Source organism: Echinops telfairi, unplaced genomic scaffold, assembly GCF_000313985.2.
Source record: "Echinops telfairi isolate 266 unplaced genomic scaffold, ASM31398v2 ScPeMD7_7420;HRSCAF=8458, whole genome shotgun sequence".
NCBI classification, from domain to species: domain Eukaryota; kingdom Metazoa; phylum Chordata; class Mammalia; order Afrosoricida; family Tenrecidae; genus Echinops; species Echinops telfairi.
Genome location: NW_022111320.1, coordinates 46898839 through 46904794, shown reverse-complemented (window position 1 = coordinate 46904794; position 5956 = coordinate 46898839).

Here is a 5956-nt window from a genome sequence, read left to right as displayed (position 1 = left end):
ACCAAGCCATCCATCTCTCCGCCCCTCAGTCAATCCCACCTGCGTTTATCAGCCAGGCTGGCACAATAAACTGTCTCAGGGTAGAACTGCCCCTGTGGGTTTACAAGACTGTAACTCTTCCATGGGAGGGCAAAGCCTCCGCTTCCTCCCAAGATGCCTTCCCCCAAAAGTCCGATCAAAATAGTGCTTGCTAAGGGGATCTTCTGGGGATCTTCCAGTTCAATTGAGGGCAGAGCGCTCAGCTCAAAAGGCGTTGATGACTATCTGGGGGGATTCCCAAGGGGTAATCTTGATAGATCTTCTCAAAAGACTCAGACCGATCATAGGAATTGAGAACATGGAAAGCAGCATTAGTGAGTAAAAGGCCAGAGCTTTCCCATCACGCCAATGCACCTGCGTGTTCTTCAAGGGGACCGAGGGCTGTCCCAGGGGAGCTTTGCTGAGAAACCTTACCCCCTTCAGCCCTGCTCATGCCCCTTCAGACTGCTTTTTGCTCCAAAACTCAAAGAACATTTGAAAGGAAAACTATTTGAGTCCCTTGAGACCCAAACTGTTATCTTGACATGGTGTCAATCCACAAGCACCAAAGTCTTCAGGATAGGGTTAAAAGCCCACTCCTTCCACCTGTGAGCTACACTACCTGTGGGCCAAGTCAACCCATGGATCGTGTTGCTAGAGCTTGAGACGCCTCCGAGACCCGCTTCGCCCTTCTGCTGGTGCATACATCTCTTGAGCTTGAGGCTGGTGGATCCTGTGGCCTTGCATTGCTTGCATTTGTTATCCCATCCGGACCTGCTTTGCTAAGCTCCTGAGCTGCTGACTGTTGGTGATCCACCCTGTTGTTTGCTGCTTGAGGACAGACTCTGCTTGCTTTGCCCAAGGGAGGACTCTGGCTGTCTGCTTCCTTGACCTTGGACCCAGCAGCCCAGATGAGTTGAAGGACTTCTAGTATATAACTGTTCCATGGACATGAGTTGAAGTGAACCCTCTGTACTGCTGGGTTGGACTAATTAGCTGTCATATTCTTTCTCGCTGTATAAACCTATCCATATATATATAATCATGTGTCCTGGTTTTCTTTCTCTAGAGAACCCTGCCTGGCACAGCATTTGCAGTAGCCTCCAATGCATGTGAAAGTGGGCCCTTGAGTAAGGAGGGTCAAGAAGATTTGATGCATTTGTAATATGGTGCCGGCAAAGAATATTGAAAGTACCATGGACTTCCAAAAGGACAAACAGAAATCTGTCTTGGAAGAAGTCGGGCTAGACTGCTCCTTAAAGGAAAGGTTGGCAAGACTTCGTCTTTAGTACTTTGGACATGTTGTCAGGAGAGACCAGTGCCTGGAAAAGGGCATCATGTTTGGCCAAGTATCAGGTCAGTGGGACAAAGGACGACTCTCAACGGGATGGATTGAAGCCGCGACTTCAACAATGGGCTCAAACATAGACGATGAGGAGGGTGGTGGAAATGGGGCAGAGTTTCATTCTGGTTGACATGGGGTGCTATGAGTCAGAAAGCAACGCAACAACACCCAACAACAGCAAGGTCTCTTCTCAGATGCCTGCCTTATCAACTTAAAAGCCTCTGAAGAGATAGTCCTTTTCCCCATCAATTTCCTAAGCTGATTAGAAACCACCCTAAAAGTCACTGTGTGTCTTAAATAGGTTGATGCTGTTTTTATGCACCTGTGAAATGTTCCCACTAAAAATAGTGAATCTCATTTGCACTTAATTCTTTTTTTCAAACTTGAAAATGAGCCAGTTTGGGGCAGGCTTCAAGTGAGGACCAGGTGTAGCCTTACCACCACCAATGATAACCCCATGAAACGATTGAACTTGGGGTGAGCTGTCTCATGATTTTCTTTCTCTCTTTTTAACATCATGAGCATGAGCTCTGCTTTGCTACTGGCAGCTTCTGAACATGGCAAAGCCTTGGTCACCAATGTGACCCCAGTGAGTTCATTTGGACAATTAACAGCCAGTTGGAAGTCCTCCTTCCTATCGGAGGCTTTGGCACATTACTGTCACAATACTCTTCATTCTTCCTCATTTGGAGCTGAGCCTCAGTTCTGTTGAGATTCAAGGCCTCTTTAAGCTTTCCGTAAGTGCAAAGCTGGTCCCTCTGGCCTCAATGGAAAATAACAGCTTCTGCATGCTTGCTTTCTGCCCTACACTAGTTGCTAGCCCAGTCCACAACCCAGCCTCTCATGCCTGTGTCCCAGTTGCCTAAGGGCCTGTTTAAAACACAGATTCCTGGGTCCCACATGGAACGATGTAATCAGGATCTCTGGCCCCGAGGACCCTGGCAAGCTTAATGAAGTATCCCAGCCTTCAAACAAACTGGCCCAACCCATGACTTCAGAAAGGAGATCTTGGTGTGAGTGAACAGGGCCCAGCCAGGATGTCCCTCTCAGTCTGAAACGAAGCCAGATCCTGGTGAGTGGGGCTTTTTGGGCCAGAAGTGAGGCACCTAAAGTCACCCAAGCATTATCCCCAGGCCACCTAGTGTCTCAGCAAGAGCTCAGTGCTACCCCTACAACTGCAAATGCTGGGTTAGAGACCACTCCTCAGACAGCAGGCAGTAGGTTTCCAACTCAACCTGTGAGTCCCTCATGGCATTCATCTGAAGCAAAACTCGGCTGTCATTGCTGTTGTGCTTGGGAGCCTTTCAGTCTGTCCTGACTTAGAAGGACCCTATGTACGACAGAACGGAACACTGCCCGGTCTGCACCCCCCTCACAGTGATTACGTTTGAGCCCACTGTTGCAGCCATTGGGTCAACGCATCTCCTTTTGGGAGATGAAAAGGGTCTTCCTCTTTCTCATTGGCCGACTTTACCAAACATGATGTCTTCTTCCAGGGACGAGTCTCTCCTGATAACATGTCTCAAGCATGTGAGAAGTCTCGCCATCCTCATTTCCAAGTAACATTCCAAGCTGACCTAGCCTCTGTGGAGCCCTCGGTGGCTCAGATTATGCGCTGTAGACTACTGGGACTTTAGAGTCTGTCTTTCTGAGGGTCACACTATCCCTCACAGGCCTTTTCACACTGTCCAGAGATCTTTTGCAGCAAAATTGCCCGAGGCAGCGTGGAGTTGGGTTTCTTGCCTGTTACTTCTATGGACATTGGCTGTGGTTTAAGTAAAATAAAATCCCTGACAGCTTCGGTAGTTTGCTTGTTTATCATGATGTTGCTTATGGGTTAGTTGTGAGGATTTTGTAATTCTCTATGTTGAGGTATACAGTGAACCCTTGCCACTTCGCGCTTCGACTTCCGCGGCTTCACTCTATCGCGGTTTTTGCGTAACAGCGCATGCTCTGTCATTACTGCCACTGATTGGCTCATACTGTACACGCTTCTGTCTGCATCGCTATGTATCTGAGCTACGTATCAGATGCATTTTTGCTTTTGTGCAGTGTACTGTAATTGTTTGCGATTTTTAAGAAATTTTATCTAAGCCCTATGATGGCTCCTAAATGAGCTGCTTCTTCTAAGCCTTCTGACAATAAAAATAAGCGCCAGAGGAAGATGCTCGCCATCCAGGAAAAGGTAAAACTTTTGGATATGATCAAAGATGGCAAGAAAATCATGGAGGTTGCACGCCATTTCGACTTGAATGAATCTTCCATTCGCTCCATCCGTTGTACTTCATTAAATAATAAATGATAATTGTAACATCCAAAATGTTTTACTGCATTTTCCCTTTTTCGTTTAATAAATTGGGTAATACGAGTGTAATGGTGACTAAAGGGTATTTTTTCATGTCCTCTATGCTCTAACTACGAAAATATTTGATTTACAAATGAGGAATCCTACTTCACGGATTTTCATTTATCATGGTAGGGTCTAGAACCGATTAACCGCGATAAACAAGGGTTCACTGTAATCCATACTAAGTACTTGAGTCTTCCCTTGCAGCAAGCAAGGTTGTGCCAGCTGAGTCTCAGTGAGACTTCCTCCAAGCCTGAGGGCAAGGGTTTCTTCATACAGTCCAGCTCCTCGGCATACATACAGCAATCATGTAAAAAAGGAAACAACCTCGAAGCACGCCTTTACTGATTTTAAATTACGAAATAGCTCCTTGTTCTGGTCAAGTAACTACCTCTTGGTCTAGAAACAGATTTTGCATGAGCACAATGAAATGTTCTGGAATTCCTCTTCCTCCTAGTGCCATCCATAGTTTGTTATGATCCACACCGTTAAATGCCTTTTCATAGTCAATAAAACACAAGTAAACATCTTTCTGGTGTTCTCTGTATTCAGTCAAGATTTATCTGGCTGATGAGGGCAACAAGTGTACAAGTGTGCTTGACATAATGGATGGATCTATGGATTGTGAAAGGGCTTGTATGAGCTCCCAATAAAAGGATTAACAACAACAACAAAAGATTTATCTGGCATCAGCAATGATATCTCTTGTGCCATATACTCTTCCGAATAAGACTTGAATTTCTGGCCGTTCCCTGTCCATGTATTGCTGCAATCTTTAAAAAATTATCTTCAGCAGGATTTTATTTGCACGAGCTATTACTAATGCTGTTCAATAATTTCCACTTTCTTTTGGATCACCTTTCTTGAGGATAAAACAAACATGGTTGGTTGTTCGGGAAGGTACCTGTCTTCCAGATTTCTTGGCAGAGATGTGTGAACACTTCCAGCATTGCATCCATTTCTTGAACCACCTCAATTGGAATTCTGTCTATTTGAGGAGCTTTGCTGTTCATGAGTGTCTTCCATAAAGCTTGGATTTCTTCCTCCAATACCAACTGTTCTTGATCACGAGTGTCTTCCATAAAGCTTGAATTTCTTCCTCCAATACCAACCATTCTTGATCATCTGCTAACTCCTAAAATGGTAAAATGAGAACCCATCCTTTTTAGGACAGTGGTTCTGTGTATTCCTTTTGATGCTTCTTGCTTCGTTCAAGATGTCGCCCACAGAGTCCTCTCATATTATGACTCAAGGCATGAGTTTTTTCATTCGTCCTTAAACTTGAGTAATGACACGTGTGTTCTTCCCTTTGGGTTTTCTAATTCCAGGTCTTTGCACAGTTCATTATAATGCTTTTTATCTTCTCAGGCTGCCCTTTGAAATTTTCTGTTCAGCTCTCTTACTTCATCGTTTCTTCCCGTCAGTTTAGCTGCTCTTCAGTCAAGGGCAAGTTGCAGAGTCTCTCGTGGCATTTGCCTTGGCCTTCTCTTTCTATCTTTTTCATCATTTTAATGAGATTTGACTTCCTTCATGTCTGATGTCCTTGATGTCATTCCACAACTCATCTGGTCTGTGATCATTAGTGTTCAATGGATCAATGGAGACTACCTGGAAATAGTCTCTAAATTCAGAGGAGTTATTCAAGGTCACTCTTGGGCTCTTGCTGACTTAAGTTTCTTTTTCTTCAGCTTCAACTTGAACTTGCATATAAGCAAATGGATGGTCTGTTCCGTAACTGGCCCCTGGCCTTGTTCTGACTGGTAATATGAATCTTGCCTGCGGTCTATTTGCACAGATGTAGTTGTATTTCTTCCACGGAGGTTCATGAACAGCAACAGCAAAACGATCTTTATGGAAGCAGGTCACCAAGCCTTTCTTCCACGATGCCACTGGTGGCCTCGAACTGCCAGCCTTTAGGTTAGTAATGGAGCACAAACCATCTGTGTCACCCAGGGACCCATGTAAGTGCCCCCAAATAAACTGGAGCGCCACTGGGAAATGAAAATGTTTATCTCCCAAACCCAAACCCAGCTCTGGGCCATGGAGTTGATTCTGACTCACGTTGACTCTAGGTTTTTTGAGGCTGTACATCTTTATGCAAGAAGACTGGGGTTCCGACTCCTGTAAACAGTCCTATAGGAACACTATGAGTCTGGATCAACTCTATGGCAGTAAGTTTTCCATCGTAATGGGAGCAGTCTCAGCTTTCTCCCAAGGAGTGGCTTGTGATGACAAATACCACGTTC